Below are 20,581 nucleotides of genomic sequence, written 5' to 3' on the forward strand. Positions count from 1 at the left end.
CATTAGAGATATTGGTCTGTAGTTTTCTTTCTTTGAAGTGTCTTTGTCTGGTTTAGGTATCAGGGTGATGTTGGCCTCATAGAATGAATTTGGAAGTTCTCCCTCCTTTTCTATTTCCTGAAGTAGCTTGAAAAGTATTGGTATTAGTTCTTCTTTAAAGGTTTTGTAAAATTCTGCTGTATACCCATCCGGTCCCGGGCTTTTCTTAGTTGGTAGTCTTTTTATGGTTTCTTCTATTTCCTCAATTGATATTGGTCTGTTTAGGTTTTCTACATCCTCCTGACTCAATCTGGGCAGATCATATGACTTAAGAAATTTATCTATGCCTTCACTATCTTCTAATTTATTGGAGTATAAGGATTCAAAATAGTTTTTGATTATCTTCTGTATTTCTGAAGTGTCTGTTGTGATATTGCCTTTTTCATCCCGTATGCTTGGTAGGCAAATTCTTAATAATTTATTGGAAAATTTTGTTGTTGTTGTTGTTATAATAAAATACCTGAGGCTGGGTAACTAGCTTAAGGAAATGTCCTGGGACATAGAAAAAATAAGACAAAACAAAACAAAAGTTTGGAAAATAAGAAAGAAAAAAGGAAAATCCTTATAGCCCCAGTCTAGGATCGCTGGCATCCAAAGTATAGGTTTTCCACAAAAAGAATAGAAGAGAAAATAGAGAGGAAGAAATTATAAAAGGAAAAAGCTCAAGAAAATTGATTTTAAATGAAGAATAAAATATATTTTGGTATTGCAAGAGCCACATAATACCCAGCCCGATGAGCATAAAGATGCCTATTAAGGGAAAGCATTGTCTTGGAGCATTGGGAGTAAAAGGAAGCATTCAACAAGTTCCCAATAAAGGAGAGAAGCGTTCACATAAAAAGGAACAAGAATCAAAACTCTTACTTTTTAAAGTAGTAATGGGAAACTAGAAGATTATGTGGTGGTAACTTCAAATTTTTGAGAAACATGATTTCTAGTCTGTTATTTAACAATCAGCTAATATATCAATTAAGTGTGAGGACATAATAAAGATCATTTTAAACACAAAAGGACTTCTTGTGCTCTCTTTATTAGGAAGTTACTAAAAGTTACGCCTCTTAAAGATGAGAGGGTAAAACTTAAGGGAGACAAGAACGTGTGATCCAGGAACCAGGATTCTGGGAGAAGAAGGGGAAGGAACTTCCCACAAGACTGATGGAGGGGCTCCCAGGACACAGTCCAAGCAGCAGGAAGTGCAGCCAGCCCAGAAGGAGGGAGGAAATAGGCATTGTAGGAAGTAGGCAGGTGTAGTGCACAGGGAGCCTATGTGGAAGAAGGCTGCTGAGATGACCAGCTGCATGTGGCATTGGGAGGAATATCACCTCCTGCTTGGAGCATTTGGGGAAAAATTATATGATAGGTTTATTTTAAAAATCCAAAGTCATGATTTTTTTTTCCAGGAAATATGTAAATTTATCTGAGAAAGGAAACATGCACTCTGTGTCTTGGCTGTGAATAACTTTCCCAAGATCCTAATAATGTGAATGTTAATTTAACTGAAAAAGTGATAAAACGACTCGGAAGTGTGTGTGTGTGTGTGTGTGTGTGTGCGCGCACACGTCTAATTCTGGTTTAAGATAAACTTCCTTCTCCATGGTGGTAAGTAAACAGATCATGTCTAACACAACACATAATCAGAAAGCACGAAAGCATGTTGCTCAAAGTGTGGCATCAAATACATCAGATGGCTGAGAATGGAATGTGACAACCTCAGGGTTGTGGGATCAAGGCAGGAGGACACAGCAGGAGACAGAGTCCCCTCATCCTGCTTTATTTATCTCTATTGCACTTTTAATAAGTTTAAAATGACCAGACAAAATGCAGAACTGAAGTTTGAGGTTCTGAAATGAAAAGACTTGAAGTTACCTCTGTCATGTTGCCATTTAAAGATTAACCAACTCCCTCCTAATTATCGTTACTAGGCTCCAACAGTATGACTTCTTTTAAAGCACCACACTCTCTTCCTGGAGCAGAGATCAGAGATGAGGTTTGAAAGGAAGAGGATGAAAGAAACCACTGATTAGTTCTCCCCAGGAAGCTGTCCTTGGCACAGACTGATGCACCATGGAGACTTGCAGAGGTGTGACAAGCCATGCTCATCAGGAGTTGTTCATTTAGGTATGATGCCACTGCAAGGGGTTTACAGACACGACCTATACATACCTAGTGTATATTATATATACATATTGCAAGAGCCATAATATATGTCCTTTTTCCTCCTAAAGACGATCCTGATTGGACACACACCTATGAAATCAGCAGGTAGAGGGAGACCAGGGAGGAAGGTTTTACTCTGCTCTGGGAATTGAGGCTAGGAGGAGCTCAGAGGCAGCACAGTGCTGACATTTGATGTATTTGGAGCTGACTCTCTGTGTAACTTCTTTGCCTCTGTTAATCCATTATTGAATGTTACCTGGGGAACAGGGCTTCTTTAGAATCAATATGTTTGCTCTCTTTCCAACTCTGTCTGACCCTTTCCTCACCCTCACCCTTCTCTATCCCAGCACCTCTTTTGGCCAGTATGTTCCTGTAGCCATTGCCCTTCAGTACCCAGATTCCAGGGGTCCTGGATTACCCCACCTGCCTGTGCAGGAGGGAGAGGGGCACTTTCACCATGGGAATGCGGTTCATCAGCATACAGTCACTTTGGTTCCAAACAGGCTCTAAAGACATCTTGTCCATTAAGGCAAATCATATTTATTTTTTGAGTGATTATTGCCAAGAGGGCTCAGGCATGTATTGTGTGACTGGTTAATTGAAAATTACTTCCTGTTCTCAGTTGGCTGCTCCTTGCCACAGACAAACGATGATGCATTTGACAAACTTCTTGCTGTGGGTTTTGTATCCCTGCTCAGCTCTAAATATTTAAAGCAGCCTGTTCTCCACTCGGCATGCCCTGAAGTGAGCTTTTGAATGCAGCCTGCTTTGTTTCCTATTAAAACCAACCAAGCTTTTCTAAGTGTTGAATAAAAGAATAGACATTAGTACATCTGGGCTGCATCTGTCTATTGGAGCTAGTAGGATTAATTATCTGTACACCTTTTGAAGAGTAGCCAGGATGAGCCCTGCTCATTTTTTCTGTTTTACCCAGAATTTTCTTGCAGAGGTTTACAAGGCTATAAAGTTCCTCTTTCCTGTTTTTTTTATAGAAAAACACCTTATATTTGCAAAAGTTCTTGGTATCATTGAGACAGAGGTCAAAAGAGTGCTTAAAAGGGTAGCAGGGGATGAAAGGCCTGAGCCTAGTTTCCTGATCAGTTATGTGGCACCACTTGTGACAAGAGTGTGCCCTGCAGCCTGTGTCACTGATGTCACATGGATGGTACTTACTATATGTTTCTCTAGTGTGTGAATCAAGATTTGATGAGGGCATAGAGGAAACCACATCTGTAAAGTTCTCTGAGTCCACAGAGCTAACAAAGTGGCTTCAGAAAATCTATGCTGATGTCCAAGCTCTGTCACTATTCCAGTTGGATGACCTTCACCTAGTTTCTCAGGACCTCAATTCCTTTATCTGTAGATAGCAATGATTATGATACCTCTTGTAGGTAGTAAATAAAATTATGTATAACAGAAAGTTTTATAAAGGTACATTTTTAGTCTTTAGCATGAAAGTATAAATGAAGATAACTTATTTGCTGTCTGTTATAATGAAAGTTTGATATTTTTGTGTTTATCATCCAGTGTAAGAAATAAGGACCAGCAGAAATGAACATATGAACACAGAGTGTTTTGCAACTGGGAGAATTTTGATTGAAGTGGAGAAAGGGACAAGTCCCTAGACATTTTAGGTTTCAGGGACACTTCTTCTCAGATTTCACACAGCACTCCACTGCTGCCCTCTCCTCTTGCCCCTTGGTCCACCCTAGGAAGACATGGTGACCACTTACTGCTCCTTCTTTTGTTAGAGATTAAAGAGTAATTGTGTCACAGCTTGATTTGACTGACATGGAAATGCCTGGTGACCATTCAAGTGGCAGTAGCCTACATTTTTGTTGTTGTTGGTTTCGATATAAAGGCAACAATGAACTGGATTCTCTATTTTCAGCACAACCAGTGCAGCGATTCCACATCTTGGGTTCTAGAGATGGAGAGCAGGCCCGGAAAAGCGAGGCACCTGTGACAGAAGGAGCCTGAGGGTTGCTAATCAGCTCCACATGCAGATTCACCTTCTGGACTTCAGAATGCTTCTTTGAAGACCTGTAGCCATGAACTCTGATTCCTTTCTAAAATATGAAAACAAATAAATACAATTTCTTTCAGGAGGCGCCATCAGATAATTTAGACCTCAAGTTGACCTGACTTTTAAAGGTGATTTGTAAAGTACATTGATTTCTCAAGTGCAGTTGTTTTCATTATTCTGGATGGATTTTCATTAAAACAACAAATTCTCAGCTTCTTTCAAAGGGGCAGATATTTGAGATGGTGGCAATTCCCAGAAAATTCGTCAAGAATGAAAGTTGAATCACATGCTACAGAGAGGTGAACGTTGGTTAAAAGCAAGTAAATATTATTAGCAGCTGGACAGGAATGAGAAAGGGAGGGCATGAGGTTGGGGGGGGGGTCAGTACTTTCCATGAGGCTCCTTCCTGGACCCCAGATTGAGCATAACTTCCTATCACATGCCGCCTGCAGTTTGTCCTCCTGAGGACGGCGGAACACACCCTGACCTCCACCTACTTCTCCCACTTCACCTTCTGCCATCTTCCTTGCAAGTCCCCTGTGGGGCTCCAGGCACACTTGACTCACCAGTTCCTGAATGTGGCACGTTCTTTCACATGCTGTCATTCCCTTCCCTGCAAAGCCTGGCCTTCTTTCTCCATCTTTCTATGCTCATCTTCAGCAATTAGCAAACTGTCATGTCTTCCATGGGAGCTTCTCTGGTTCCATTTCCAGTCACATTCCAAACATGAATGATGTATTTCTGGAGGTAGATCCAAGTGTATCCAAGATCCAAGTGTATTTCTGGTGTAGATCCACCACATAGTGCTGAGGACGTTAGGCTGCTTAATCTATGCTTCCCTTTCCTCAGTCATATAATGGAGATAAGAATACTAGCACCTATAAAATTATGGTGATAAAACGACTAGAAAGTTTTCTGTAAACACATAGTAACTCAACAAGTTTTTTTATTTTTTTTGTACCAGGGATTGCACCCAGGGGTCTTTAATCATCAAGCCACATCTCTAGCCCATTTTATTTTATATTTTGAGACAGAGTCTTGCTAAATTGCTTAGGGCTTGCTAAGTTGTTGAGACTGGCTTTGAATTTGCAATCCTCCTGCCTCCATCTCCCAAGCTACTGGGATTATAGGCATGCAACTACCATGTCCAGCCTCAGTGTTTTTAAAAATTTGAATATCACAGCTGGGTACAATGGCGCATGCCTGTAATCCCAGCAGTGCGGGAGACTGAGGCAGGAGGATCTCAAGTTCAAAGCCAGCCTCAGCAAAAAATCGAGGCACTAAGCAACTCAGTGAGACCCTGTCTCTAAATAAAATACAAAATAGGGCTGGAGATGTGGCTCAGTGGTCAAGTGCCCCTGAGTTCAATCCCTAGTACTGCTCCCCCCCTAAATTGGTTATCATTTATTACCACTGTTACCATTATCACTATCGTATTCAATGTCCCACATGCTTTTACTTTATACACATGGTTATTATTTGTGTCTATCTAATCTCATGTACTTTTAATCCTCAGGCTAAGCACAATATTTGGCATGAACAGGTATGCAGTAAATATTTTTGAAATTTAATTATTAATGTCTATGCTTTTTCCCCCTTATCTGCTTATAAGCTCCTTGAGGTAGGTTTCCTGCTTTGTATGTAACAATCATCAGGGATGCTAGCCAGTGCCCTGTGCATTATCAATATTCAAATATGTCATGAATAAGCCCATGCATTAATGACTTTTGTGTACAAATGACTGTTCAAATGTTGGCTGACAAAGAGCAGGACAGACCATAGGTGTAGCAAGAGAGCTGCTCCCAGTGTGGCATGGGGCCAGCTGAATGCTTGAAGGCAAACGCTTCTTCGGTCTGATTTTTTTTTTTTCTCATAAACGTCTCTTGAAAAGGCAAATGGCAAATGAGATGCAGTGTTGAAGTTGAGGATCCATCTTCTGAACCTGACGCCAGTGTGTGGACATGGTAAGGGAAAGAAGTAGAGGTCGGGGGTGTCCAAATGGGCTACTGCGTTGGCTCGTCCTTGTCCCTCTAAGAGGGAAGATTCTGTGCTCCCGAGGATTGACGTCTGCATTCCACAGAGCAGAGGATCCTCTTCTTCAGACTCTCTAATGGGTGCCATTGGAATGGATGTTTCAACATGTTACATTCATTAGGTAACAAATAGTTTAAAGTCATTATTCTCTCCGACTAGTGGCCAGACTGAATGGAGCACTTTAATCTCACTTCTGAAAGCGGGAAATATGCCAATATTTAAAGTGGGTTGCTTGTTTCCCAAGAGTGTGGTGTGTTTTTGATACATCTCATACGATCTTCTATTAATACCATTCTGAAATTTGGATTGATTATTTAATAACTCTTACTATTAAACACTGTTCCTTTAACAGGGGACTCTTGTTTTAAGCTGTTTGAGCCCTGAATTTATGTTTTGTTTAAAGAGTGCCATATAAAGTTGAGATCAAGAGATTTTGCAGGAATGGTTTAAATTAAAATATGAGAGAGCTACTTGAGTTTAAATGGAAACTTTAAAGATTTTCTCAGGAAACTGAGACATACAGAAAAGAAATGAGTGTGGGGGTCTTTAGAAATGGAACGCAAGACTATTTATTTATTTTTTTATCTAAGGTGCCGGAAATGAAAGATGGATATAGAAAGATAAATGAGGGAAGGGTTTTGAAAATGCTTCATCAAGCAATGAACTTGTTGCCTGAAATGGCAAAGTAGAATTGATGCCTCTTGCCAAACCTCAAACAAGCCTGTCTGTCAAGAGGACCCAGCAGGGGGCTTCCTGATGGCTTTCCCATGGCATTTCACTTGCCCTTCTCTTCTTTTTTTGGGGGGGGGTGCGTTGGGGATTGAACCCAGGGTCTTGTGCATGCAATGCAAGCACTCTAGCAACTGAGCTATGTCCCCATCCCTTTGCCCTTCTCTTCTTATGAGCCTGTGGTGGCCTCTAGTTGCTCCCATTGGCCGAAGATGAATGAAGGAGGCACCTTCTTTCCCTAACTCAGTCAGTCCCCATCTTCTGTTCTAGATGTGAAGACTTGCCTGAAAATGACAGCCATCGCCCTCTAAAGAAGTGTTCACCGAGGACCCATAGCATCATGCCTGGCACTGATAGGTGCTAGAAATTCAGGGATGTTGTGGCTTGGCCCTTGGTAGATGTTCATGTGGGTATTTCCTTTTCCTCCAAGGCACATGACTAACTTTTATTTCTCCAGCAGATTGCAGTCAGGTAAAACCATGTGACTGGAGTCTGGCTAATGGATTTGAGTAATGCAAGCCACTTCCAGCCCTCACTGCTAACACATCTTCATGGTCTTTCTTTCTCTCTTTTGTTCATCATTGTCAGATAAAAGCAGTAAATACAGAAATGGAGTTCCAGGTTGCAGAATTTAACACCATCACTAGATCAAAGATTCTGGTCCTGTGTTACCCATGTAGGAGATCCATTTGAGTAACTATCTGATCAGAGATTGCTGCATGGGACTTTGTGTAAGCAGGAAATGATCTCTAATGTTGTTAATCTGCTGAGATTTCAGGGTTTATTTGTTACTGAAGTGGCTCTCTTACCTATTCTGACTAACAGAGTGCATATAATCTCTTCAAGGAGTTAATGTTTTGGTTGAAGAGGCATGAGTACATGATTATCACACATATGGTTGGTAGAGTGAATGAGATGTGTAAGAACCAATGGAGGTACAGCAGGGAGTAAGATGGGGTGATGATGATGATAGGGAAACTTTCTGGAGGAAATGTATCCTTGCGTGTTTCTTGCAAGTGTGGACTTGCTGGGGAGGATGGCTGTGGGCAGGGAGGAGAGGATTAGAGCAGGTCAGTGTTGTTGGAGCAGAAAAGATGGGGTTGGTCATAGTGATGGATGGAGCTGAAGAGGAGGTGTCAGCTCACAGAGCATCTTGCACACCATGTGGGGTCCCTGAGATTTTGGAGATTGATCCTATTCAGGTGCTGATCTGTGATGTTATAAGAAGGTGCTGCTCTTTTAAATCAATAACTTCTTTCATTGGATAAATCTAGCTGTTAAAAAATTAAAGTCAGCTGAACTAAACAGCAAGCTTAATGATGTAGTTGATTCATATTCTGGCGTAAGTTCCTTATTCAGAAAACTGTTCATTTGTTTGAGGACCACACTTTGAGTAGTTCTCTTTCTGACAACGTTTTTTTTCTGCTTGCTGTGGGCAATGGTTATGAGGGTGTATATTTGGAGGCTGGGATACTGTTGAAGGTAAATGGGTAAATAATTCTGATAGAAGATAGTCAAGACATAAACTAGAGTGTGGTATAGTATTGACCCAAACCGAATGGATTCCACAAATATTAGTATAGGAGCAGGGAGGAGGGAGGGAGAATTTGAAAAACGAGCCCAGTTTATTGACAGCAAAATTAAGGAGACCAACAAGATCTCATCAGAAAGATCTGGCATGCTGGGGGAAAGAGGGTCTTGAAAGCATAGAGTAAATGGAGGTTTTAGAAATATGAAGCCTACAAAATCTGCAGGAAGTTCAGCAAAATATCAATTAAAATGACTCCACTGGAATTCTTAATGAGGGTGTCTTTGATGGAATTTGGGGCAGACAAGTGGCGGTGGCAATGGCAACATGTTAGTGGAATTTGAAGGGACTGTAAAACCATCCAGTGAGCAGGACAAGTCCCTTTTCTTTCTGAGTCCTAGTTCTACCTCTGTAAGGTGAGAAATCAGATGAGGTCTTCTCCAAGATGCTTTGGGCTCTTACAGTCTATAATTATAGATAGAATTTTGAGCACCTAATTTGTTGTAAGCACATAATTTTTCATAAAAATTCTGCAAGATATTGGCATCCTGCTTTTCCTGAGGCTGGAACAATTTAAGAATCATGCTGAAGTTCCACATAACCAATGAATTTCTGAGCCGAGAATTAAAAACTAGGTTTTTCTGACAATAAAACCCATGTTCTTTTTCTTATTCTGTGCTGTACAATGATTTCAAGGAGAGATAAGGCACCAGGTAGAATGTGAATTGGATTTTGGCAGTGGATCATTTGTAAGAGCCACCCTTACTATATTTTCATAGGCAATCTCCTTTAATAAAAGGCAGAATGTTCCTTTTGAGAAACATAAACAAAATTCAGTGTGAGGTCTTTGAACTACTCTGATATTGGGTATATAAAAAAAGACTAGGTTGATCAGCAAGTGACAGGGAAATAGAGAACTTTTATGTAGACAGAAAAAAAATCAATACCAGCATAATAGTTTATGGAGGCAATGCATTTTGCCTTTAAACATCTCTGAAGATGAGCTTTGTAGTCGATAGTTACAGAAACTCTTGGGAACATCATTCTCATTCAGTGCAGACAAGCGGATATCTGAAGCCAATTATCTGATATAATAAGAGAAGACCTCACGCTTTCTCAAGGTGTCTTCCCCAGAGTATGAGGCAGGAATGATTATTTTCTAAGTTGGCCAGCTTACTGGGGAAACATAGTATATCTTACCCAGAGAGAAACAGAGGGAACATGTTTTGAGTGTATAACATTTTTAAACAACCACTGGTGTTACTGGGCATTGGAGATCTGAGTAAAGAGGTAGAGCCAGGGTTTTCAGAAGTTTTTGACATGATTATTCAGATCTTTCTACATACTCCTCCTGGCACACACGCCCTCTGTCCAGTAGTTATCAATTTCTTCTTATGCTCTCACATAGTCCTTTCAGAGAAAATCTGAGCTAGAAATGTTCTGGATATAGGAAGTGCAAATATTCCATTCTATATAGTTAAAGAAATGAAACAGGTGGGTGTGAGGTCTTGGCTAAGGCAAAGGTTAAGGTCAAGCTGAGATTGTAGCTCAGGTTTGCTGGCTTCCAGTACAGTGCTGTTTCTGCTGCAGATGGGTCTGGAATGCTCAATGCAATATGGGGCTCTATCTTAGCCACTCTTAAAGCTTCCCACCCCCTGCCTGCCAGGGCCTACCTAGGTCAGGGTCTGGCCCAGAGAGTGGTTGGTGAGATAATTCTGGTAAAATGACTATGTTTTAGAATTTCTAGCCCCTCATGCAACACAGAAAAGCCTAGTTTAAAATTTAGTATAATGCCAATTTCCCAGTCTGTTCTAATTCCACTGGACTAACAGTTCTGTAGGCTACTCAGCACATCCCTGGTTCATACCAGTCCTAGAATGTGGATGAGTAAGGTAGGGAGCTGAGAGCCTCTGCACTCAGGCAAGTTGTCTTTGCTCCTCCTCAGACCTGGCTTTAATTCTTATAGGGATCTTGTTTTAATTGAATTCAGTGATTGAAGCCATTTCATGACAACATAGTCCCCAAGTCTCTGATTTGATTTCTTGCTTGTTATCTCTGTAAGTCAGGCTAATCTAGGCTTTATCGAAGTAACAAACAAATCCCCAAATCTCAGTCACTTAATACATAAACAACTATTTCTCACTTACGAGCCGGGCAGCTTGCTATGGACAATTTCCTTTCAAACAGTGACTTAAAGTCTCAGTCTTTTTTAGCTCCTTAGCCACTTTACCAGCTTCTCTTAATTGAAGGAGATCCTGCACCTAAGTCAGGAAGATGGTGGCCACAAAGAGGGTGAAAATTTTCTGGACTCAAATCATCTCTAGCTTCCAGCTTGTTCTGTTGTGCTGGGTACAAGCAGACTCTGAAGATGATCAGACAGGACAAAGCACAGTTGGTCATTCCTCACCAACAACTGTCCAGATTTGAGGATTTCTGAAATAGAGTACTATACCATGTTGGCCCAAACTAGCATCCATCACTAGAGTGGCAAAGATATTGAATCGGGCATAGCAAGTGGAAAATTATTAGAGTCTGCACCTTGTCTATCATTGATCCCGGTCATTCTGATGTCATTAGAAGCATGCCAGAACAGACTGGTGAAATGTAAATCATGGAAAATTTTTCTTTAATCAAACTTGCCAGAACTCGTTAAAAAAAAAAAAAAAAAAAAACTCAGTCTCTTGCATTCTGTAGGTACACCATGTGCAAAATACCACTTTGAGATTGCCTGGCAAAGGGAAAGTGAGCTGGAGGGTTGAGCCCTGTCTCTTAAATGCTTGAGCCTGTAAATGACATGCATCACTTCTGCTCACTTCCCATTGGTCAGAACTAACACACATGGTTTTTACTAACTGCAAAGGAGTTAGGAAGTTGAGGAAAGTGCATAGATTCCAGTAAATAATAAAAAGTGTCTGGTATAATACTTGACTATTAGGTACTGCATGTTTGTTCCCCCTCCCCCTGCCTGAATGCATTGTTTAAACCCTAACTCTCAATGTGAGGTGAGATTCAAGCAGGCAAGGCCTTTGGGATTGATTATATCATGAAGGTGGATTCTTCACAATAGGATTAGAGTCCTCATAAGACCAGACAAGAGAGAGCTTGCTTCTTCTCTTTCTGCTGTCTGCCCTGAGATCACGGTGGTGAGAAGATGACCATCTGCAAAGTAAGAAGAGGGCTGCCACTAGAATCTGATCATGCTGACACCCTGATCTAGAGGCTGGACTTCCCAGCCTCTAGAATGCTGAGAAATAAATGCCTATGGTTTAAACCACTGGTTCTGATCATTTTTGTTATAGTAGGCCAAACGGACCAGGAATGCAACAGAGCACTTTGTCATTGGCTTTGGCTTTGCTTGATTCAGTGATTGAAGCTCATTTCTCAAGCCCTCGCTGTGTCCTGATTTGATCTTCTGCTTTGTATAACACAGGGTTTACCACTAGGCCTTGCTCCTTTCAGCGATGGGCACAAACCTCAGCCTATCTGTGGGCTTCTCCAGTAGCCTCCCTGCCGATGTGTGCTGTTGGAGCCTCCCTTGGCACCTTCTCACCACACATACATAAAGGTTATGCCAACACCTGCCTGTGGCTTAGGACAGCAGGGATTCCCAGTTACCCAGGAGTGAGGGAAGTAGCCACAGCCTTTGATTTAGGTAGGAGGGATAGTTTGAAAGGCTTCCAGGTGATTGTAATGAGTTTTCTTCATCACAGTCCCCACTGGGAACTGGTTCCAAATATGTCTGTAGGTACATAGTGGTTTCCAAAGGGGCTGTCTGTGAGCTGGGCACAGTGGCACATGCCTGTAAGTCCAGCTAGTTGGGAGGCTGAGGCAGACAGAATGGAAATTCAAGGCCAGCCTGGGCAACTTAGCGAGACCCTGTCTCATAATAAAATGGCTGGGGATGCCTCTCAGTGACAGACTGCTTGCCTAGCATGCACAAAGCCCTGGGTTTCCTCTCTAGGGCTTTCTTTATTTGTCCCCTAAAAAAAAAAAAAAATCTTGTGATAAGCTGACTTTGTACAGTGGAATGTTCTCTGTGGCTTAACAAGACATAAACAGTAGTCTTGGGAATATATATGATAGGGCTTTTGGCTCTTGAGAACTTTGCTAGTCTCAGTGACCGCTCTGAGATGAGGTCACGTGAGTTGTCTCACTGAATTTTGGAAGGTGGGGTGGCTGTGGCCGGGTGGAACCCAGTGGGCTGATCACTCAGTTCAGACAGAGCTAAAGAAAAACAGTTGCCCACTGGCCTTTCAACTCTGCCCCTTTTCTGTTCTTTCTCCGGCCATTTATAGTCTAGAGTCTGGAGAGTGCTGGGCCACAGTTTGGCAGGACTTGAGGCTAATAAATCACTTGCAGACCTGCGAGGGCCTTTACAGCTTTACTAGGAAAGGGAACGCTGAAAGCCTGGCCTGGGGTGCACCAGTGTGTTATTTAGTGACTGAGAATGCGTTCATATTAACCCCCATTGAGACAAGAGCACCACGGCACAGCGCCAGGATCACATTCTGCACCGTCCATCCCTGAATGTTCTGCTGGGCACATGGTGGGCAGAACATGTGGAATGCAGCAGGCAAAGGAGTATCAGTTGGACACGGTATGAGATACGAGAGTGGCACAGGTGGCCACGATGCCTGACCTCAGGGTTTCCTACCAGCCTCTACTCTGGAGTAGGGGTGTCTGTGGAAAGAGAGCTTTGAAAAACTTTTCACTTTTAATTAAAATAAGAGACTTTAGGTTACACCACAGAAAACAGAGGTGAGAAAACCAACAATAAGTCATTCCCGCCGTCTTCTCAGCTCCACGTCTAAGCAGTCAGATTCTCCTGATTACAGCATTTGAATCTCTCTCCAGGCTGTCTCTTCTCACCAGCTGGCTGCCTTCATCTTAGGGTGAACCTCCACAGTGTCCCACCTGGAATATTCAGTAGCATCCTGGCAGGTCTTCCTGCCTTTAATTCTAAATTATCTGATTCACATCTTATCATTCCAATTATCCAAACACAGCTATGACCATGTCACAGTCCTGCATACAAATTTTTAAAGTTTTTTGATCACTTTGGTAATAAATTCCAGCCTGTTTGGGCACATTGGCCTTGTCGTTCTGTGTCTCTGGTTTTCATTTACATTCTCTCTTCTCTCTCCCCAGCCTGCACCATGCTTCAGCTCTGTGTGGAACAACCTGTAGTTGCCAGTCTGCCTTGGGTCCCTTTGTGCCTCTTCTCCTTCCCATATGGTGCCACCTGGAAGGAATGCTGCTGTCTCACTCCTTCATCTTGCAGATGTCAATCTTTCAGCATTCAGCCCAGATGTTAGTTCCCCTACAGAAACCTCCTGGATACACTTAGGGATACAAAAGGCCCCAAATCTGGGCTCTGGTAGCACGTGTTACACTGTTATAATTTTTATCCTGCTGAGAATCTTCATGTAGACTTTGAACCTCTTTAAAGCAGGAAATGTATCTTTGAACTTTGTTTCTACCATGTACACCTCTGTTTTTGGACCCTCTCTTCTGCTGTTTGGCTAGGTCTGACTGTGTTTATGCCACTATCATGTGATAGTGTCGTCATAACTGTAGAGTTACAATAATTCTTAAAACCAGGTAGGATAAGTGACCCAACTTTTTTTTCCTTTCCAAGTTAGTGTGGTGATGATAACCTTTATGATACTTTATAAATTTAGAATCAATTTATCAGTTTTGACCATCAAAACCTCCTTGGGATTTTGATTGGAAGAACTGACATCTGAATAACATTGAGTCTTCTGATCCATGAGCATGGCTTATCTTTCTATTTCCTTAGGCCATCTTTTATTCTCTCAGCAATGTTTTGTAGTCCACAGTGGATATGTCTTGCCCATTTTGTGTTGCTTTAAAAAAAAATAAAATAAAATAAAAACCCAGCATGCAAAAACTCAAACTTAGGAAACAAATAACAAAAGGATTCTTTGCTTTCTAGATGGATTCACCACAGGCTTCTGGAATATTCCCAGGGCTCTCATTGGAAGAAATCTCCCACAGACAATGTACTTACAACACTGCTGACAAACGACTGTCAGCCGTGAGTAGGAGAATTTACATTCATATGCAATTTCCCCCAAATCCATGGACCACAGAAAGTCAATCAAGGAATGTCTGCATTCTGTTTACCTTGTTCCTCAAAGAGTTGTTTTAGGGGATTTGTTTACATTCATTGCAGGCAAAATTGTGCATTCTTTGAATCAAGTAGTCTGTTTCTGCACATTTGCTAGATGATTGGATTTTTTCCACCATGACTAGACCATGGGCTTTGCTGGGCCATGGAGTTCCCAGAGTTAATGGTTCTTAGAAATGACTCTCCTTCTCCCTGTGTTAAACTGCTTGTGCGCATGAGATGACGACTGGATCCACCTGTCAGGCATGATTTATGTGGATCTATAGAAAGCAAAAGGTCTTCAGATGACACTGAAAATGCAGGGGGTCCAGCATCCTTCTCAGAGCTCTGTCAGTACCTAATAGGTTGTGTGAAGTTCATGTTCCTGTTTATCTTGCATCTGCTCAGAATTGAATCTTCCTGAAGCTCAGGTGCAGTGATGCCCAGCCCTTCTCCAGACTCTAAAGTTTCTAATGGTTTCCAGTTACCCACAGAGTTGTCCAGATTTCTTCTCATGACATTTACCTTCCTTTGTAATCAGTGTCCAAAATACCTAGCAGGCCTGATGTCCTGTATCCCCTGCACTCACTCTGCCCTGTAGTCATCGAGTAGTGCCTGCGATTCCCAGGAAACGTCAGAATTTTATCTCTCTTTTGCTACTGCAATTCTTTCTGTACCGTATGACCTCACCGTTTTGACTCTTAAAATTTTTTTAAAATAAAAAACCCCCATCTTCCAAGAAATGTCTGCAATTTTATCTTTCAATCCTTTCAAAATGTTTATTTGTACTATTCATTCGATGGATCCAGCCTAGGCTTCTGGAATGACATTTATAAATGAGAGCTGTGCTCATGAGACTGCTCAAAACCTTCCACCACCTTTCTGAGGCCGGAAGAAAGGTCAGCAATTCTTTGCATGACATCAAGACTCTCAGATTCCATCTTCCTCTCTACTCATTTGCTGGGTTTTCTACCCTGAGGTCCCAATCTTGGGAATGCTACCATCAGTTCTTCTTCTAGCACTTGCCTTTTGTTCTCATCTGTGTATCATGATTTGTTGCTGGTTGTGTGTGTGTGTGTGTGTGTGTGTGTGTCTATATGTCCATATCCCTTCTAGACTGAACCCCCCATGGCTAGCACCTATTTTGTTCATCCTGTAGGCTTTTAAAGGACTAGCACCACTTCTTCCTATAGTACATGCCCAATAAATATTTGCTGGTGGGTGAATAATGAAGGAGAGGGACAGAGCAGAGAGCAGGTGACATGTCAGGAAATGTACTTCTAGAAACAGATTTCCCATCCTGAAGCTTACAACCAGGACCTAGCTGAGGGTGATAAGAATGAGTGTTCTTTAAGTCCCATTTATCTGATATATATGTGGATCACCTCAAGGTTAGATACTAAAATGTACTATTAAATACTGATCCCAGAGGAAGAAATGCAAATTAATGCTGAACTAATCCCTACTGGGGAGATATTAAGCTTGGTTGGGCTAGTTTTCCGTGGTTTAATGAGCTGCAGAGGAGGACACCGCTCTTCCATTTGCTGCCCCACGCTTGAAGTCACAACCCTGAGACAGCCAGACTTCATCAGTGTTTAAAGTGAAGACTGGTGAGTTCCCAGTCAGCAGAAAGAGGCCACTGAATGTCAGGCACAGGGAAGAGCATCGTTTCAGCCTGGGCCACTGAGACATTTTCAGCAGATGAGCATTCCTGGGTGACATGGCTGTATTCAAAGGGCTGATTCTGCTTTCTGCACATTTGCTGGATGAATGGTTCATAAGGAGCTATGGGTCACACGAAGAGCAGTTTACTGTGTCCCTCACATTTATATAAAAGTTTATGGCTTTTCCTTAAACAAATTTTCTTCGATCATTATGAAGTGATATCAAAAAGGTTGATAAAAGGGAATTATATCTGTATTCCTACACACAGATAATTATTAAATTTGTGCTGGTTTTTTATGTCTTACTATGACTGCATGATTTCTAGTAGTTGAGGACATAGGGAATATTCTCCTTTACCACTCATCATTAAACACAAGCATTTCCTTATGTCAATATGTAGTTGCTTTATTAGACTCTTTGATTAAGGTAAAATTTATGTATAGTAAAATTCACTCTTGTTTAGTGTAGAGTTCTGTGAGTCTGACAAATGTCTATAGTCAGATAACCACCAACAGAATTAAAACATAGAATAAACAAAATGAAAAGTGTCAGAGGTGCATAGGACACCCCCTGAAAGACCTCCCAGTAGTCACAGCTGGAACAATTTAAGCAAGAAAGAAAATGCTGAGAGCCATAGCCGAGTAGGAATGACGCACGGCATTTTTGGTTGAAAGGTGACACCAGCAAGCCATTGAGATGATAATGGTTATGTTAAGATGTATATTCAATTGGATATTAGACCCCTGCTGTCCGCCTCAGCCTGCTACTTTGGAGCTCTCGCGGGGACTCCCGGAGAGTTCCCATTGGTTGGGGAAATGCGGTAGGAGGGATTTCCGGAGGAGGGAGTTCCTGTTGGTGTGGTGTGTCCCGGGAGAAGTCCGCACGTGCGTGGCATTCATGGGAGTTTTGGAAATAAAGTTTATTCCTGCTTGAGTGGCTCGTGATTTTGTGCCCAGCCAGACTGCAGCAAGAAAAGACAAGAATATTGGGTTATAGGCCAAAGTATAAAAGAGATCTGTACTGACATGAAACAAGTGATGGAAAAATTTAATAAATAGGGGAGGAGGGATGAATTTCCCATGCAGAAGGATTTCAAATAAAGTATTTAGAGAGTATTCCCTAAGGAGGGGATCATAATTGCCCACTCTTTAAGTATGAGCTGCACATGTTGGCTTCCTTCCAAAGTGCATAGTATGGAAAGGGACAGTGGTAGTGAATAAGAGTAGGTTAAGGTTGAGACATCTGACAAATACTGCCACAGCCACGTTGTCAAGGTCCAGGCCAACAGTCAAAAATCACACTGATTGCATGTACTCCTGATATGATGTGATAAAAGTGACATTTTAGCTCCGTGATCTGACTTGTATAACCAAGTCTAATCGTGAGAAAAACATCTCCCAGAGAGAGGCAAACTCCGATAAAGAGGTGTCCTAAAATATACCTGTACTACTCAAAACTGTCAAGCTCATCAAACACCAGGGAAGGCTGAGAGACTGCACAGCTGAGAGAAGCCCAAGGAGACCGGACGACTCATATTACGTAATGAATTTGAGGGGCTCCTGGAAAAAACAAAAAATCATTAGGTAAAAATAAGGAACTGGGGATAAGCTGCAGACTTGGTTGATAGTAATCTATCAATATTGGATTATTAATTGTAATGAATATACCATACTAAAGTAAGATGTAATAGAAGAAATTATCCATAGCTCTATGCTGTGGATAGAGCTCTATGATAAATGCTCAGTTTCTCTGTGAGCCTTAAAATATTTTTTAATTTATCAATTAAAAGAACCCTGCCAAATTACTTTCCCAAAGGTTGTATTGTTTGGCATCCCTACCATCAATGCCTGAATGTTTCATCTGCTCTGCGTCATCACTAGCATGCCATTTATTAATGTGATTAATTTATTTCATTTTAATCACATGAATAGACATAGTACATCTATGAACATAGTACATCTATGAAACTAAAAAGTTTCTGTTGATATCTTTTGCCCAATTATCTTTTTTTTATTGTTTTCCAATCTTTGAAGTTTGACAGTTTTTCATGTATTGTGAATATGAGTTTTTTATCAGATGCGCACCTTGAAACTTTCATGCAATCTTGTTTATTCTCTTAACGCATCTTTTGAGGAGCATAAATTCCTAATTTTTATAAAGCTCAGTTTACCAATTTTTCTTTTATGGATTGTGCTTCTGATGTATTCTGATGTATAAAGTTTTTAGAGAGTCTGCCTTAGAGGAGGGGAGCATAATTGCCCACTCTTTAAGTATGGGCGGCACATAGTCCTTTATCTAATTCATTAATCCTTTATCTAATTCAAAAGCACAAAGATTTTCTCTTAGAAATTTAAAAATTTTATATTTAAGTTTGTGATCCCTTTTGAGTTAATTTTTGTATATATTATGAATTGAAGCTATTGGTTTATTTATTTATTTTTGCACATGGAATTCAGTGGTTCCAGTGACATTTGGTGAGAAGATTATTCTTTCTCCATGGAATATCCTTTATATATTTCTCTAAAACCAGTTGATCATATACATATGGGTTATTGCTGGACTGACTGCTCTTTTCCTATTTGTTTCATTTACTTATTTGTCTCTTTCTGCCAATACCTGTCTTGATTACTCTAGCTTTTAAGCAGTTCTTACAATCAGAGAACACCAACTTTCTTCTTTTTAAATAATGCTTTGTCTGTTTGGGTTCCCTTGCTTTTCCAAGGATATTTTAGAATCAGCATGTTGATTAAATCCTGCTGAGATTTTTTTTGATTGGAATTGCACTGAATCTATAGGTCAGTTTTGGGGAGATTAACGTCTCTCCAGATTTGTATGCATGGCTATCACTCCATTTAATTAGTTCTCCTTGGTTTAATATGCGCTTTGTACTTTTTAGAGTAGAGTTCTCACAGTCTTCTGTTAGATTTATATTTAAACATTTTCTACTTTTGATGATAATGTAAATGGAACTTTCAAAAACAATTCTCTAATTGTTCATTGCTAGTATAGAGAAATGCAACTGATTTTGTGTATTGACTTTATACCCTGCAACTTTTCTAGTTCTGGAAGTCTTTTTTGTGGAATTATTGGAGTTTTCTGTGATTAAAAACAGTTTTATTTCTTTCTTTATAAACTTTGTTTTCCTTTTTCTTTTCTTGCCTTATTATTACTAACACTTGGAGGATGGTGAAGTGTAGAATTAATGAGAGCATGCATCTTGTCTTGTTCCCAATCTCAGGGGAAAGGGATTAGGTTCTCAACATTTTGGGGGGATGTTTTATCTTATTTTAGCCATATAGATAGGTATACTATATCTTCCCTTCAATATTTAGTGTGTTGTTAGTTGTAAGTTCTCGAGGGATGCTTTTTATCAGCATTCGGAGGGTTCCTCAACCTAGATGCCCTTCAATAGGTGAATGAATAAAGAAACTGGTATATATACACAATTGAATGTTACTCGGCATTAAAAAAATAAAATTATGTCATTTGCAGGGAAATGGATGGAGCTGGAGAAAATCATGCTAAGCAAAATAAACTGATCCTCAAGAACTAAAGTCTGAATGTTCTCCGTGATAAGTGGATGCTGATCCATAATAGGGGGAGGAGGCATTGGAAGAATGGAGAAACTTCGAATTGAACAAAGGGTGGGGAGGGGAGGGGAGGAGATATGGGGGTAGGAAAGATAGTGGAATGAGAAGGACATCATTACCCTAGGTATATGTATGTCTGTACAAATGGTGGGACTCTACATCATGTACAACCAGAGAAATGAAAAGTTGTGTTCCATTTGTGTACAATAAAATGAAATGCATTCAGCCATCATGTATAACTAGTTAGAACAAATAAAAAATTAAAAAAAATAATTAGGAGGGTTCCTTATAGTACCAGTTTTCTGAGAATTTTTATGATTAATAAGTGTTACATTTAGTAACACAGGGCTTTTCTGGGTCTGTTGAGATGGCCACATGATATTCCCTCTTTCATCTCTTCATATGGTGAATTATAGTGATTGGTTTTTCTAAGATGAACGAGTCTGAATACCTTCTATAAATCCTATTTGATTATGACATATTATCCTTTTTTGCATATTATTTTTATTAGTTGAGGGACTTTGTGTCTATGTTCAAGAGGGATATTTGTCTGTAGTCTTACTTTCTTGTAATACTTTTGTCTAGTTTTCATATCCAATCAATAGTTGTATAATAAAACATGTTGGGAAGTATTATCTCCACTTGTACTTCTGGAAAAAATTGTGAAATTGGAATTATTTCTT

The 20,581-nt window shown here is 40.6% G+C and overlaps 1 long non-coding RNA gene across 1 annotated transcript; it reads left to right on the plus strand.

Moving 5' to 3' along the window:
• The first annotated feature begins 4,619 nt into the window (after positions 1-4,619).
• LOC124090633 (uncharacterized) lies at positions 4,620-19,937 on the plus strand. Its single transcript, XR_006851186.2, has 3 exons — positions 4,620-6,186; positions 7,256-7,391; positions 19,801-19,937. It is a non-coding gene; the product is annotated as an uncharacterized LOC124090633 (long non-coding RNA).
• The last annotated feature ends 644 nt before the right edge of the window (positions 19,938-20,581 follow it).

The sequence above is a fragment of the Marmota monax genome, unplaced genomic scaffold (assembly GCF_021218885.2).
Source record: "Marmota monax isolate L192 unplaced genomic scaffold, Marmota_monax_Labrador192_F-V1.1 WCK01_AAM20220418_F8-fsc00010, whole genome shotgun sequence".
Taxonomy (NCBI): domain Eukaryota; kingdom Metazoa; phylum Chordata; class Mammalia; order Rodentia; family Sciuridae; genus Marmota; species Marmota monax.